Source organism: Panthera leo, chromosome A1 (assembly GCF_018350215.1).
Source record: "Panthera leo isolate Ple1 chromosome A1, P.leo_Ple1_pat1.1, whole genome shotgun sequence".
NCBI classification, from domain to species: Eukaryota; Metazoa; Chordata; class Mammalia; order Carnivora; family Felidae; genus Panthera; species Panthera leo.
Genome location: NC_056679.1, coordinates 152,324,872 through 152,342,443, shown reverse-complemented (window position 1 = coordinate 152,342,443; position 17,572 = coordinate 152,324,872). Strand labels below are relative to the sequence as shown.

General features: G+C 37.8%; 1 long non-coding RNA gene across 1 annotated transcript; it reads left to right on the top strand.

Annotated features, from left to right (window-relative positions):
- The first annotated feature begins 2,934 nt into the window (after positions 1-2,934).
- On the top strand, positions 2,935-14,739 carry LOC122201020. Its single transcript, XR_006194044.1, has 3 exons — positions 2,935-3,064; positions 14,099-14,173; positions 14,467-14,739. It is a non-coding gene; the product is annotated as an uncharacterized LOC122201020 (long non-coding RNA).
- Positions 14,740-17,572: the final 2,833 nt, after the last annotated feature.

The following is a 17,572-nucleotide window of genomic DNA, read 5'->3' as shown; positions in this document are numbered from 1 at the left end:
ATCAGATTGGGTTTCTCAAACTTGACACTATTGACATTTTGGACCTAATAATTCTTTTCTGTGAGAGATTGTCTTCTGTATTGTAAGATGTTTAGCAGAATGCCAGTAGCTTTTGACCCCAGTTATGACACCCCAAAATGTCTCCAGACATTTTCAGATGTCTCTTGGGGGCAGAATCAGCCCTGGTAGAGAATGGCTGCCCTAGAACGGCAGGAACAAACTGAAAGCAACTTTAAAATAGCATTTTTGCGGAGTGCCAGGGTGGCTCAGTCAGTTAAGCATCCGACTTCAGCTCAGGTCATGATCTCACAGTCCGTGAGTTCAAGCCCTGCGTCAGGCTCTGTGCTGACAGCTCAGAGCCTGGAGCCTGCTTTGGATTCTGTGTCTCCTTTTCTCTCTGCCACTCCCCTGCTCATGCTCTGTCTCTCTGTCTCAAAAATAAATAAAAAAAACCTTAAAATAACATTTTTGCCTCTGTATGGACCATCACCTGTGCTACACATTGACTGTAATGTTAAGCAAAAAAAGTAAAGTATAAGAAAGATAGTGTGTGTGTACATGTATGGGTATGTGTGTGTGCATACACAGCGGTACCTCTGTGAGGCTAGGAAAAGTGAACTGATTTGCCATCTCAACAATGTTACTGACTAATGCAGAAAAAAAAAAAAACACTGAAAATTCTCCACTGTCCACTAAACCCGCCACACAGCCAAAACTTTGAAATGTGAGTAGAAGTATATATTATTTTTCACAGGTAATAGAAATCTCCTTCCATCTTTACTTTTATTTACAGTGAGAAACTTGCTTATAGGATATAGGTACATGCCTTTTCGAGATCCTATTTCCTGATGTGTCAAGGATGCCTATACTCTGTGGTCATCTTTGTGATGCATACTATTTCTGGAAGTAGATTATACCTGGAGGGAATGACGGCAGAGTCTGCAGCTGACTATGGCTGGGTCTTGATTTTCTCTGGCTCTGACACATCACCACTGTCTGCTAGCTTGTAAAATTCTCACCACCTGGCCTTGGCTGATGTTTCAGCCCCATTGGTGGAACAGTCCATTTGCTAGAACGGCTCCCTGGGGTTATCTGAGTTCGGGCCTTTATTTTAGTCTGACTCCACAGGGCAAACAATTTGGGGGGTGGTTATTGTGGTGAATGGGTAGAGGTAAAGCTCTGTCTGCCTCCCTGGGCCATTGTAAATAAGACCCGGAATATTTCTGAAAGTGGCTGAACTACAAATTGGACAAGATAGGAAGGTCTTATTAGCTATATAGGCTTTTCCTGGTGTATTTCATTCTCTGGTTTACATATGTTTCCTCCTCTCTGTGACATTTTGATCAAATCAAAGAACGAAGACATTTGCAATGAAGCAGCTACACGATGGTGCAAAGCAGAGAAGACTAAACACCCAAATGAAGGGCAAACCTGGCAGTGGAGGTTGGAATTCACAGAAGTGGGTTATTGTCGAAGGTAGATTTAATAGGGAGCGTCCTCCAGAAAATTTTGGAACTTGGATTAGGCTTCAAAAGTTAGGCTTTGGTAGCTGGGTAGAGAGAAGAGTTTGTGCAACACAGACATGGGGTATGTGCATGTGGTAAAATAATACGAAGGAAAGAGTGGAAATGGAATCATTGTGAAATACTGCTGGAGAGATGACCCTAAAAGAGAAGGTTTTGGTAAGGAGGAACGGGGCACAAATTTGGATAGGTGGAATGGGGACATTCCTGTGATGTTTAGTTTGAGAGCTTTTGGAAATGTCTTGCAAACTTTCCTTCCATACCTACAATGACAATGGAATCATGAAAATCTGACTCGAATGGTACTGTTTTAGAAACAATTTTCATCTAAAGAGCATCACAGAAAAAATTTTGTTTACTGAGACAATAGGGAAATAGGACAATAGGGAAAGACACATTGATTTGTTAAGGCTTGGAGGGGTTTGTGCAAAAGCAAAAGAAATTCCTCTTTTGTGAGTAATGTGCATAAAAAAATGAGTGATCAAGAACCTGGGTCGGGGGCGCCTGGGTGGCACAGTCAGTTAAGCGTCCGACTTCAGCCAGGTCATGATCTCGCGGTCCGTGAGTTCGAGCCCCGCGTCAGGCTCTGGGCTGATGGCTCGGAGCCTGGAGCCTGTTTCCGATTCTGTGTCTCCCTCTCTCTCTGCCCCTCCCCCGTTCATGCTCTGTCTCTCTCTGTCCCAAAAATAAATAAAAAAACGTTGAAAAAAAATTTAAAAAAAAAAAAGAACCTGGGTCAATGCTCAGGGACATTGCATGGCATGGACTTTAACATGGCTCGGAGCATCTCACAGTGCCAAGTATTCAATAATGTCTGTAGCAGAAACTGGCCCTACTTACAAGATGTAGAACTTGAATGTTGAGTTTTATAGGCTCTTGATCTGAAATTGTGGGTTAATGATTTTTAAGTCCTTTAAAAATTTTAAAAATCTGATCGCTTTTCATGTATTTTGAATTCATCCACTTGAAAATCTGGGTTCACAAATTTCCAAAACAGTATGAAAAAACTAAGTTCCAACTTAAAAAAGAAAATATACATGGTACTTCCGAATCTTACCTAAGATAACTTTAAGAATGATCTAGTACTAAACTGGCTGCAGGCTTTTTATTCAACCCTGCTTTGTTCCAAAGAAAGCTATTAAAAGGGGTGGTTTAGCACTGAGGAACCTTCTCTGATATACATATACATATATATAAACATATACACATGTATTATATATGCATATATAAAATATATACATATATAATATGCATATATATAAAATAGCTCATTATATTTAATGACCCCAAAATACAGACAATTGATTACATTTAAAGATCAAAAGCTGGAAAATTTTGGAGGCATGTGGTGGGGGAAGGCAAGTCTGTTTATTTTTAAAAATCTTTCTCCCTAGGTAAAGTGAGGAGTTGGGAAAGAAAAGAAAACATAAGATGAGATCTCTCTATGAACAAGTGACGGTTTGAAGTGGGTCACCTCATTGCCATCTCATAAGCACCTTATTGCACCAACCCAAGGAATCACCTGCAAGTGAACAGTGAAGGTAAGATGCCTGGTTTTTATGTGAGAATCCCTTTCTTCCCTTGTATTGTTGAGAACACTAGGAGAATCATTATCCTACACAGTCAAGGTATGGAAAAAAGAGTACTGGAATCGGAATCAGCCAGCCAGGACTGCATTAAGTGGCTGGGGACTCTGGATAAGTCATGTAGATTCTCTGCACCACAACTTCCTCCTCTGTTCCCTGACACTGCTCATCTCTAAGGTCCCTTCTCTGCTCTGATTCCTGGTTTCATCCTCTAAACCTATGCTTCCAAAATTTTTTTGACGTTTTCTCTTTTATCTTAAAAATTTATGGCACTTTGTACTTGTCTGTGTGTGTTTGTCTTAAAATAAAAATAACGTTTTATTTCTTTTTCCACAAGAGACTTACTTTATTTGTTTCCAGCTTTATTGGGATATACCTGACATATCACATTGTATAAGTTCAAGGTATACAATGTGTTGGTTTGATATACTTTTATATTACAAAGTGATTACTATCCTAGCATTAGTTAACACTCCCATCACATCACATAATAATTTGTTTTTTTTGTTTTGTTTTGTTTTTTTTTTTTTGTAGTGAGAACATTTAAAATTTTACTCTCTGAGGAGATTGAAATAAAAATAACATTTAATATTCAGAAGTCCAGTGGATGCTATGATAAAATGGGCCTCTCGCATCTGAGGCTTCTACAATCCCCTGGTATATAAGAGTGAAACTCCAAAGTTACTTCAGTTTGGGGAGGCAGGGGATTAATCATTTTGAGTTCTTCCCTGCTCTTATATATCAGAATGGGGTATGTTATACTGTAGTAAGAAACAATCTTAAGATTTCAATGACTTAAAAGAATAAATTTTATTTATTTTGTCCTCATGACAAGTGGTCCCCATGAGTCAGTGAAGGCCTTGTGTTCATTCTCACTCAGGGCCCAGGCAGAGGGAATTTCCACTTCTGTGCTTTAGGATCCATGTTATGTTAGGCAAGGCAGGACAATGGAGATATAGTGAATTGTTCACTGGTTCTTCGATCACTCACATTTCATTGACTAAAACAAGTTACAAGGCCATGCCTCGTTGCGAAGAAGAAGGAGGGAATGCCATTCTACAAAGTTCCAGAAGGCAGAGGGGCAGAATGATTTGGCAAACAGAACTAATGGTTACCACATCAAGTAAAGTCAAGAATGGGGCAGAAAGAGGTGCCTGAGAGAGACAAGGGCAGTTTAGGACAAGTCCCCTGAAGATTACCAGCTGCCCTGGAGTCTCTTTACAAAGTGAACTCACACGATGAACTCATGACTAGTTTGTGTTTCCCTTTACTATTCACACACTTGCTTTACACTATCTTTCTTCAAAGAATCTATGAGATTGTGAAGACTGCAATCACATTCTAGTCCTGCTTCCCTGAGATTACTTTTAGAGATACATTGACTGGAGTTCTGGGAATTTTAGATCCCTTTGTCTATGCATGACAGTTGCCTGTATGGCTCTTTCTCATAGCTGGTTAAGTAAGCATAGCCATTGTCTCTGGTTTCTGTTGCTTTAAATTTCAAAGGGCCAAGTTTTCAGGGGGTACCTCATTAACAAAATAAGAGGACATCATCCTTCTTTTGATACTAATGTTTTGCTCCCCACAAGGAGGGATGTCTCTGAAGACAAAATCGCTTTGGAGATGGACTCTAGCCAGTCTACCCAGAGTCCTTTTCAGTTGCTTGGGTCTCTGACTTCTGGTTGGGTTATAGGAAAGGGCCATGCCAGATTTGTACATCAAGCCACAGACTGTCTGTTGACCATTAGAGAATATTTTCTGAGTATATTCTTTGTAACATGGTGCCAGATAATACAGGAAATCTGAGGCAAACTGAGCCATCTCTGTCTCTGTCTCTGTCTCTCTCTCTGTCACTCTTTCTCTCCTTGAAGCTCCTGGGATATTGAAAAATAAAGTAATGCCAAAAAAGGATCATAGAAACTGTGATGAATTTAAAGTTGTTGGACGAAGTGCTTCTTTTAAAAACTCTTGCCAGTATGTCTATGAAAGTCTAGGTATAATCTCATTTGGAGATATCATCAAAAATCTAAATTTGAGTCTTGTTTTTGAATATGAGGCTTATGCCAAATGGTTCTCTTGGATTCTCCCATCCCCAGTATCTCCATGATAGGTCCTGGTAGTAAGTGTAAGACATTTTGTCTGCCCTTGAGACACTCAAAATCAATTTAGGGAGTCAGTATTAAAAATATAATACAGACACTAATACAGGTGGGTATATAATAAAGTGCTTAGTTGGCAGCAGAAACCATATGTATTTTTAAGAGTTTAGAGAATGGAGTGATCATTGGGGGCTAGAGTAGTCAGGAATGTTTTCACGTAAGGGTTGGGATAAAAGGGCAAAAGGATTTTTTTTTTTTAAAGTATAGGAATATATAAACTTTATTTTTTTTTCTTTTTCTTTTTTTTTAATTTTTTTTATTTTTTATTTTTTTTATTTTATTTTTTATTTATTTTATTTTATTTTATTTTTTTTTATTTTTTAATATATGAAATTTACTGTCAAATTGGTTTCCATACAACACCCAGTGCTCATCCCAAAAGGTGCCCTCCTCAATACCCATCACCCACCCTCTCCTCCCTCCCACTCCAAATCAACCCTCAGTTTGTTCTCAGTTTTTAAGAGTCTCTTGTGTCTGGCTCTCTCCCTCTCTAACGTCTTTTTTATATAAACTTTATTTTTTTTTTCTTTTTCTTTTTTTTTATTTTTTAATATATGAAATTTACTGTCAAATTGGTTTCCATACAACACCCAGTGCTCATCCCAAAAGGTGCCCTCCTCAATACCCATCACCCACCCTGCCCTCCCTCCCACCCCCCACCAACCCTCAGTTTGTTCTCAGTTTTTAACAGTCTCTTATGCTTTGGCTCTCAAGGGCAAAAGGATTTTAAGGACAACAACAACAATAACAAAAGTGACAGGATACTGACTTCCTTCTGTAAATCTACTTTCAATTAAAACTGTCTCTGCTTTATCAGTTTCACTTGTTGGTCCGTCCTCAGCCAGAAAACCGTGGATCAGAGCTTTTGTGAAATCCTGTATCATTTAAGCCCTGTGTTGCTCTCTCCTTGAAGTAGGCTAATTTGTGAACTGACAGCCACTAGGGATGCAGATTTGAGAGCAAACAATAGACTTTTCTCACACTTCCCTTTGAGTCCAGGAGGGAGCTAATAATTTCCCTCCAGGGTGTGCCAAACCTAGCAGGGGATGAGCAGTATGGATGGTGGAGTTGATGCAGGCAAGCCTTCTGGAGGGGCTTCTAAAATTCTCCTCTCTTTGAAGCAAGTCAGGATAGCGCATGTGGAGCTATCCTGAGTGTAGTGAGAACAGACCTACAAAACTTTCTCACTGTAGTGGGGCTGTGAGCATCCCCTACGGCCTCCCTTTTGGACAGCAGGGAGCATACCCCATGGAGTCACCAAGTCTGCAAGAGGTGGGAGAACACTTGCTACTCATTGAATCCTGCTCTCCTCTGCAGTGCTGACTGGAGGGGGGAGGCTCATCAGATTGAACTGTCTTCCCTTCTAAGAGGATACTTTTTCCCCCCCTCTTAAAACCAAGTTAGAATTTTTGTTTGAAAATGAATTCTTAGACTCTGGTTTTAGTTAGAAATTTCCATAGGGAACAATAGAACTATAGTACATTTCTAATTTAAAACTTTGCATTGTTGATGAAGTCTTGAAAATAACAAGACTAGGCAACCCAAACATCTGTTACTTTCAATCTTTTCTCTCTCAACTTGCAGCACGCTTGTGGCACTAGTCTTGGAATGTGGGAACTGTCTCTGATCAGTATTTTGGGGGGTTTTGGAATGCGCAAGAAAATATAGATAAGATTCTGCGCTCAAAATTTATAATGCATTGCAGATTGCACTGTGGGTTTCTGAAACAACAAAAAAATCATGGTGGGTTTTAAAGCAGTTTGGAAGAATAGCACAGCTCTTTGATGTAGGGTATTTAAATTAATGTTAGTCACAACATAAAGCTCAAATTTAAAATGTGTCTCCCTTCGATTACCACACATCAGACTACTTGTAATAGAGACAAAATTGTATTTCTTTAGAGGGAAATGCAATGCTATTTTGGTACTGGGAACAAAGGTTCTTGTTAGCCATATTGGGTCTGGTGCAGGCAAGTTTCAGCCAACTTGGCTGTGGACCAGTTGTGATGGCTGAGCAGGGTGGTTTTTGCTATTAGCAGCCTCTGGTAGGAAAGTGGGGCTGGGGCCTGGTAGAGGCAAAGGCCAAACTCCCAGCACTCTCTGATCTGAGACACAGAATGCTCTAGCTGCCTGGGCCATGGCTTCTGAGTCAAGGAGAACTGGCAGGTCACTGTGCATAGGCTCAGGAGAGATGCTTACTATTTAACAAAAGTGCTATTACAGTGCAACTTACCAAGAAGTTATCATCTTGCTCAAAATATCAAAGACTGTTTCTTTCCTCTTTTAAAATTTCCTTTTGAAGTGCCTGTGTTGGGCAGCCTGTAGCCTGGTCGAGAGGAGGTGTTGCTGAGAGGAGATTGTGTAGGGGAACAAAGTTTTTCCCCCCACTCTCTGATAGTGAGGTGTGTGAAATAAATGAACAACAGGCAGATTAATAAGAGAAGAGCTTTTATTTTATTTATTAATTTTTAGTATTATATACATGGGGATATTGCAGGAAAAGTAAATATCCTCCCCCAAATGGTGAGATTTGAGAGCTTTTATACTGTCTTAATAGGAGAAAGGGGGTGGAAATGTAGGCCACTTAGCAAAGACGAATGGGTCCTTAGAATAGACAGGAGGTGTGATAATTTGTGACAAAGTTTGTCAGGGGGTCGTGTTGACTTCTAGTCTTTTCTGTGACAAGACTCTATCGTTCTTGGTTGATTAAACTCCCAGGGAGAGGATTTATAACAATTGAGTTCCTTTTGGAGGATCTGTCTTTAGAGAAAGCCTCTCTGCATTTGCTGTTTTCATGTGTCTTCAGTTCAAAATAATCCATATACCAAAGTGGCATATTTCATGGGTGGCATGTCCTGAATTCATTCCTTTAGTGCCTAGTAGGTGACCTTATCTGGCCATCTGCAATGAGGTTCTGAGCTGATCTAGGTGGCAATACAGGATGAACAGGTGAACAGGTGTAGTCTGATGCTATCTCTAAAGGACAGGACAGAGAGATCTTGGTGTTTGAAGTCAGATACTCCAAGGAAGTTTGAAGCTAACTGTGGTAAAGTGATTGGGTCCAGGCCTGTGTGCTCCTCCTGGATGCTTTTCTGGACTCACCAAGTTCCCTTCTTTTTGGTGCTCTGTCTCATGGGGTTGACTTTTGGGTCTGAAGTAGTCAGGTCTTCTTGGTTCTTCAGCTTCACAGTTGGTCCTGTTTTTTCACAGCTGGCCATTTCCTCTTGTTAAGGCGAGTGTTGATCTCCCTGGGAGCATCAAGGACAGGAATGTTCTGTTTTTCCTTTCTTTCCCCCTGTATTCTGTGAGATGTCAGTCTTGACACTTTAAAAACTAAGCTGTTTCTTCTTGACTCCTACCCCCAGGGCTTTTTTTTTTTTCTTTTCTAATTGTTTTTCTTACCAAATAATAACTTCTGAAATGTATGTCATGTTTCTAAATCAGAATTAATACTGGATCTCTATTAGTTTGGAAATCTAGGGTCTGACTTTTATAATTACTAAGTTGTTTTCATCTTTGCAGAAGTCACTGCTTAGTGTTCTACCATGTTGGATTTTTCCTAGTTATATTCTTAGGATGGCTATATCCACCTGCTAACTCAGACACATATGATGGCCTGTGAGACCAGAGGATTGCTGTGTCACTGCAACAAGAGCAGTCCTTATCTGTAGTGTCAGCGTGAATGGCTTCCCACATGAGTAGCATCTCACATCTAGTACCCAAACTTGGTACATTGTTTCATGAATATAAAAGGCTGTTGAAATAGAAGTTTGCCAGAGTTAAAGAAGAAAAGTGAATGGCCAGCCCTCTTTCTCTTACTTTAGTACTGAAAACAGTGGTACGGTTACCTTATAAATTGCAACTCAAAAAATCACAAGTTTAAGCAGTCTTCCATGTAACTTCAGAAACATTTAAAAATAATTTCACTTTAAAATGTTGAATTGAAAGATGTAGAGAGGAAAGGTGCGTGTATAACCTGCTTCAGAGAATAGTTGCTGGTGCTCTTAGGTAGCTGGGGGTCATCTTACCTGCGTATGTCCTCTTTGCCCTTAGGCCTTGCTCTTGGCTTTGCTTTCACAGATATATTCACACATGAGGTTATATTCACATAATATACACAAATTTGTACACGTGCATCATACACACATTAGTGTACATGACACTCAATAAAACTGTGTTGAATCAGTTAATCATATACACTATAGAGAGTGTGTGTGTGTGTGTGTGTGTAGAGTATGTGTGTGTGTGTGCGTGCACGTGTGTGTGAGCATGTACATGGGTGCACACGCAGAGGGGGGTGGGTGGTTTTGCCTGTGCTCTGTAGATGCAGGCACTGAGAAGAGTTTTCTTCTGTCTCTGAAGTTTTTAGTGTGTAGCTTCAGAGATTTTCTTTCTGGATAATTCCTATTCAAAAAGTTTGAAGAAAATTTGCACAGCAATTTTGACTTACCTGTAGGTGGAAAAAAGGATAATTTTTACACTTTACAGCGATTTTAGATTTTTCATATGTGGATAATTCTATGAGTTTTCAAAGCAAAATTCACTTCAAAATTTCTTATTCTTTAAATTGAAATGGCTGAAAGTAATATTATAATATTTGCATTTTGCTTTTCATAATTATTACTATATATACACACATATATTTATGTAATTAACATTACTATGAATTTGTCGTTGGTTAGTTGCTTACCTTATCAATGCATTTTTAAAATCTTTCTGAAATCTACATATATCTTAGGCACAAAGGAAATACTCTTTTTCTTTTTAAAGCTCTGGAAAATCCACTTATTTGCTTTTAGCACTGGAAAAAATTTTGTTATTTTTGTTCAAGTAGGCATTTACCTCAAGCTGAAAAATAAAGCATACTTTTCCACCCTAAAAGTCTACTTTAATATCACCTTCAACTTAGTGCAATGGTAGCTGGGTTACTGTCTTCCTCACCTTATCCACTTTATCCCAGGGAGGTTCATAGTTAGGTGGCATTGGTCCCTTTTATATAGGTGACAGCATGTCCAGGAAATTTATGGTGGTGTAAAGCCCTATGGAGGATAGAAATTCTTTCCATCTGCAAGTGGAATTGTCTTCTTCTAACTGGTAAGAATAAGCCTTTCTTTCCCCCCAGTATTGAGAGAACTTCAAGGGTTCTGCAAACCAGGAGGAAAAATCTCATACAGTCTGAAAATACTGTGTTCAGGAAAGTTTGGCAATGGAGTGAAAACAGACCCCATTTTAGGATTCTAAGGCTGGGATGCAGCTGTTTTAGTGGGCTTTTGACATCTAGAATGGTCTCTTTTTATTTCTTGGAGAAATAAATTAACTGTAAAAAGGTAAGACTTTCAAGCTGTAATAATAAAGACTGAAGTTTAACTTACAAGGTCTTTCAGTAATACTAACTCAACTCTAATTCTGCAGTAGGCTCAGACTGGATATTAAGTATTATTTTAAAGTATAGGGAACAAGGGGTATCTGAGTGGCTCAGTTGGTTGAGTGTCAAGCTCTCGATTTTGGCTCAGGTCATGATCCCAGGGTTGTGGGACCTAGCCTTGCATTGGGCTCTGCGCTGAGTGTGGAGCCTGCTTAAGATTCTCTTTCTCTCTGCCCCTCCCCCCTGCTTGCACATGTGCTCTCTCTCTCTCTAACATAAAAAAAAAATAATGTATAGGGAGCAAAACATGTTGAATACACTGGCAAATATTGTTATTACATGAACCTCATGTTTGATGTTCCCCTACTTCTCTGGGTAGAATTCGTAACTACAGTCTTACTAAGCAGCAGCAGCACATTCACGCACATTTATATGTCTCAGATTATCTGAGACAGGGGTTGGCAAACTAGGACTGCAGGCTGACTGTAGCCCACCACTTGTTTTTGCAGATGAAGTCTGGACACAGCCATGCCCATTTATTTAAGGCTTATCTATGGCTGCTTTTGTGTTAAACAGCAGAGTAGAGTATTTGTGATACACATTGTTTGGTTTGCAAAGCAAAAGATATTCCGACCCTTAGAGAAAAAGCTTGCTAATCTATCAGTTTTCTTCTCTTTTCCTCACTGATGGTATCATAGAAAACCTTCAATAATATATATTAACCATCTTGTGACTAACACCTCTCTTTTCAAGAGCAAAGGTAAAACAAAAAGAACAAAAACAACAGTCTCCCCCAAAACAAAAAGTCCTTACAAAATTTAAGATGTCCTGGTATAAATTAAACTCATAGGATCATGAAATAAGCTCATTAAAATATGCTGATGTTAATGAAAAATTTTATTCTTGTCAGGCAGCATAATGGAAAAAGAATATTTGCCTATGAATCAGAGGACTTTTGTTCCCATTTCAATTTTGCCATTCTCTAACTCAGGTATTGGCAAATTTCTTTGGTACAGGGTGAGATAGTAAGTACTTGAGGTCCTGTGGGCCATATTTATTTTATTTTATACAAAAGAGGAGGTGGGCTGGGCTTAGTCTGCAGTCCCGTGTTTTGAGCACCTGCTCTCCTCATAAGCCACAACCTCCATGGGCTCCATTTTCAGGAGAACGAAATCAACAATACTTTCCAGTTTTAATATTTTTCTATCCTGTTATGTGAATCAAAGTCAATGTTTACACTTGGCTAAATTTTATATGAATCATTTTCTTACCACATGGCAAGTAGAATCAGAATAATACAGGTGAAATAGCATGTGACAGGAAACTCAATTTTGACATTTCCTAGTATATGATTCTCTGTTACCTTGTAATAAATTGATTCCAAACTTAAAAATGTAACACAACCACTATTTGCTCTTACTCTTAATTTTGTGGGCCAGAGATTTAGGAAGGGCGTGACTGGACAGTTTTCCCTGGGTTTTTTTTTTTTTTATGTGGTTTTTGTTAGATGTCAGCCAGGACCATGGCCATCTGGTGGCCAGGCCATCCAAGATGCCTGACAGTGGACGCTGTCCATCAGCTGCAAACTTAGCTGGAGCTGTTGATGAGAGCACCTACACGTGTCCTCTTCACCACAGAGATCTTGGAGTGGTCAAACTTTTTGCATGGTGCTTGGCTTATCCAATGGTGAATTTTCCTAGAGAATGAGGTGGAAGCTGCATGACCTATTCTGACCTAGCTTCTTAAGTAAAAGTCACAAGTTTGCTCAGATTCAAGTAGAGAGAGGTAGATCCACCCAACGTGAGAAATGTCAAAGAATTTGTGGCCATATTTTAAAATCACCACACCCAGCTTTTGTGATTTTTGAGTTTATAACTCTTAACACTAAATTAGTAGAATTTTTATACCACTTCTTATTTAATTAACCAATTTATTAGGGGCATTAAGGGCAAGATAGCATGTTTAGGAACATCTTAGACCTCAAATGAAACTGACATATACATATTATATTATATATAGACATATATATTTTATATATATAAAATATATACGTATATATTTTATATATATATATATTTATATATAAAATATATACGTATATATTTTATATATATATATATATATATATAAAATATATATATAGGAGACAGACATATACATGCATGCACGTACACTGGGAAATTATTCATCCTTAATAAAAAAGGGAAACCTGTCATTAGTGACAATACGGATGAAACTAGAAAACATTAGTCTAAGTGAAATGATCTAAAAAAGTATAACTCAGGGCAGAATTGTTGTTACCAGGGACTGCAGGTAAGGGATATAGGAAGATGTTGGTCAAAGGGTATAAACTTTCAGATGTAAGTATGAGTAAGTTCTGGAGATCTTTGTACAGCATAGTGACTATAGTTAATAATAATGTATTGTGTACTTGAAGCTTGCTAAAAAAATAGATCTTACGTGCTTATCACATACACATACACAAGAAGAAAAGAGGTAACTGTGTGAGGTGATGGATTTTTAAATTAGCTTCATTAATCATTTCAAAATGTAATCACCTCAAAATGTATATCTATATGAAAACATTACATTGTACATCTTAAATATGTACAATATTTGTCAGTCGTATCTCAATAAGTTGGGGAAAAATGAGATTAGAAAAGTGGTGTAGGTGGGAAATTCAGGTAGGCCTTGTCAGCCATGGGAAGGAGTTTGGATTTTACTGAGTAAAATGAGAAGTCATTACAGAGTTTCAAGCAAAGGGGTAATATTCTCTGACTTAGATTTTTGATATCACTATGACTGCTGTGTAAATAATAGCCTATATTTTTGAGGAGGTGGGTGGGTAAGAATGGAGATGGAAGGCTCTAATTGGAGGCTTTTGCATTGTCTTGTGCACCAGATGTTCGTGGATTGCAATAGGGTGTTAACAGTATGGGTGATTAGAATAAGTAAAAATAAATGACAGACTGTCCCCATTTTCCAGATAAGTCATAGAATGAGTGTAACCAATTTTTAATGAAGTGGTAAACTGGTATTCGAATCTACATCTAATTTCACAGACCAACTTTAGCCAAATGTCATGTAGATTTGTCACATTTAAAATTAATAAAGTCCAATTAAGTGAGATTTAACTATAATTTAGGTGGATTAGGCCAAATTAAAAGACATTAACCATGCTCCTATCTGTAGACAATTTCTACGATCATGTTTCTTCATTTTATCCATGTAGAAAGTATTTAAAATATAATAAATTGGATGAAATGTAAACTATATCACCATTTTGTTACATGATTTTTATGGCAAATTAGGAAATCTCTGCAGATGTAAAACCCAGAGCCACATAAACACATTCTTCATAACCCTGAGGAACAAGGCCTAATAGTCAACCTAAGAAAGTTTATTATTATCAGTTCCAGGGATTGATAAATGATCAATAATGTATCTGAAATTTGTTTTTCTTCAGGTTCAATAAGGATGGAAAAGAGTACTGATAGCAATTTGGAAGCAAATCTAAGGAGTGCATACTTTTCATTAAAAGGTAGAGGTTACTAGAACTATTCCTTGTGGTATCTTAAAGAGCCTGGAGAGGTTCCCTTGTTTAGATCTTTCTTCCCTTCTGCAAGGGTGGGCGGGAGGGAGACTCTTCAGTTCTATTCTTGCTGCAGTACTTTAAAAAATGTTTATTGGAAAAGAAATTGACTCCTTTATCACAAGGTTCACGGAATCTTTTTTGTATTTTCTTCACTGCGTTTACCTCCTCTGTGATCTCTCTGAGTTACTGGCAAGGTGATTTACTTGTGGCTCTAAAACCCTCTGTTCCTTGATTTATAGGTTATTTCGTGCTTCCTCTCTTCCACACGATCAAGATCTTCAAAGTAAGCATCTTTCAAAGGAGCGACAAGCAAAATACAGCTGCAGGATCAGTAACTCCCTGTTAAGCAGCTTTGCCTGCTGTCACTATTGACTGCTGGAGGTGGTGATCCATGTCAGTCACTAAAACGACACCTTGGCAAGACTGCAATCTGCTCCCAGGGTTTTTGTGTATGAGAACACTTAGATAATGAGATTTTCATATATTCCCAGCAGCTCACACAGTGCCTGGAAAAGAGTAGGTACCTGGTCAATATTTACAAAGATTAACTATGAAACCATATTTTGAAGGCTTTGCTAACATGTCATAGGCAGATTTGTTGCAGAATGAAGCAATGCAAGAATTTCCTCTTCCATCTTGGACAAATTTTATTAATACTAGAATAAATAACTCTCCAAGCAGGCGGAGACTTTTAGTGAGACTCAATGGATGGATATAAACTTATATTTTTAAGCCATCAAACTAAGAAGAGGTTAAGACTAACGTTTACTTATTAAGATAATTTCCTAATCATTCTTATAAGAACTTAATGAGTGACAAACTGACGCTGGATATAAATTTATGATTTCCCAAAATAACATTTGATTGGTTTGAGTGATGTCTTACATCAAGTAATCATAGTTAATTTTTGCTTCTGGAGAGATTTGACTTTACCAGTCTATCATGTCATCAGATGTATTTCAAGAATGATTTCTTTGTCTGTTGATACAGAGTTAAAGAATTCCTATGGAGATTCTTGAATCTATAACTTGTATTTTTATCAGGGCAGATGGGAGAAGTTCAGAATAGTGGCAAAAAAACCCCCCTACATCTTCATTTGAAATATACTGCAAACATATAAAGAATAATTTCACATCAAAAATATTTTTAGTCATATAAATCAAGGGCAATTTTAGGATTTTTCTCATAAGTGAGTTATGGTGCATAAAACAATGGGTCACTTTAAGTTTAAAGAAAGGTTAATAAATGCTGAGACCTTAGTTATATTGTAAATATCAGCAGTTGCAACAATGAGAGAATAGGAGTTGTAAATTAAACATACTATAAAACAAATGTGAAGATCATTTTACTTGTTATATTTATTTTTTCTTATTATATTTATTTCTTCAACATTTAATACCTATAATTAAGACTGATGTTTGAGTTTAACTCACAAAATAATCCAGGTCTGAAAGAAATTTCAGAGATTAAAAAAAAGATATATATACATATACATATATATATATGTATGTATATATATGTATATATGTGTGTGTATATATATATATATATATATATATATATATATATATATATATATATATAATGTGGGAATAAAAATGTTAGATTCCACATTTCTGGATTCTTTTCTAATGAAAAAACAAACCCCTAACATTAACAACACAGTCACATTAAGCCCAAATGAAAATAGGGACTAGGGTAATCCTTTTTGCATAGAAAGAACTCATGCAACGTATAGGAGTGGAGACTTAACCTGGGCAGGGGAAAGAATTTTCCCTGTATTATTATAGCACTTGCTGCCAGCGCTGATGTGTTGGGTCTGGATCTGGCTGTCTTTTGACCCAGATTCCAGTTTTTCCACGAACCAGCACACACTTTTTTTGTGTGTTTTTTTGTGTGTTTTATTTTTTTTATAGTCTTTGCCCTTCTCCATAATAGTGGTGAGTGCTTTTCCTAAAAGCAACTGTTGTTCCCCAAATTACCCTTGTGCTTGAGATGTGGAAGTTAGCCCAGTGCACTGGCTCTCAAACCCTGGATGCACCTGTAAGCTTTCTGATTTAATTGGCCTGGGTGGGGCTCAGGCTTTCCGAATTTTGGAAATCTCCTCAGGTATTTCTAAGGTACAACTGGACTTGAGAACCTAGGCTAGAAGGAAGAAGGAAGAAATCACAGTCTGAAATTATGCCTAGTTCTTCAATTTTATGTTTTTCCACAGGTCCCCCAGAGCCTCAGAAAACTGAGGACAACCTGTGTCAAGGGAACTCAGTGATGGTGATTCATGGTTCCTGACTCCTTCCTAAACTGCTTTCTGGATTCTCTTTGTCCACAGTCTTTCCTAGGTGAGCAACTCGAAAGAGGTCAGAAAGGGGAAGGAATCCTGATGATACTTGGCATCATACTGTAATACATGGTAGAATGGATTCTTTTTAAATGTCCAGTAAGTGAATTGGGAAGAATTGGAGGGTAGTGGACTGACATACCAAAGTACATATATAGCAAAATTAAGGAAAGCAAACACTTAAGTTTTAACCAACAAGGTCACAGTAAACAGGCATTGGTACAAGATTTGGAAAGTCTTAGATTCAAGTGCTAGCTTCACCATAGCCAGCTGTGTGACTAGTATCATTTACCTACCTCTCTCTGAGCGTTAGTTTCTTTATAACATAGGCACGGTATCTGCTGTGCTCTCCTTACATGGTTGCCGTAAGGATTAAATTAGATTACAAAAGTGAAATAACATTTTATATTATTAGGTGATATATAAATGTTATTGTATGCGTTGAGCTGCTTTAATACGTATTTATGTGAATGCCTTTTGTGTTTCACTTTTTCAACAAGGAAATAATTCTAGGGAACAATGGTTATAAAACTGTAATGATATCAGTGTGTCACAGTTTTCAACTAATCTGCTTGGGTGGCAAGTGTATGTAAAATGAAGAATGCATCTTTTGCATATCTGATGTTTTAACCTTACTTAGGATATAATTGGTAATTGGTTTTGAAAAACAAAGTTCCATATAATTTTCTCATGATTTCAGAGATTTTTATTTCAATAGCTATTGAGCACATAGTAAATATTAAAAGGGGAAAAAAACCCATGGGAATGGAAACATGTGTGATTCTGTTAGATTGTGGAAGAAGTCTTATTTTTGTCTTAAACTGTGGTGTCTCAGTCAATTTGGGCTGCTACGACCAAATGCCATAGGCTGAGTGGCTTCAATGAAAAACATTTATTTCTCATAATTTTGGGGACTGGGAATTTGGAGATGGGGTGTCAGCATGATTAGGTTCAAGTGAGAGACCTCTTCCAGGTTGCAGATGGCCAATTTGTGTCCTCATGTAGTG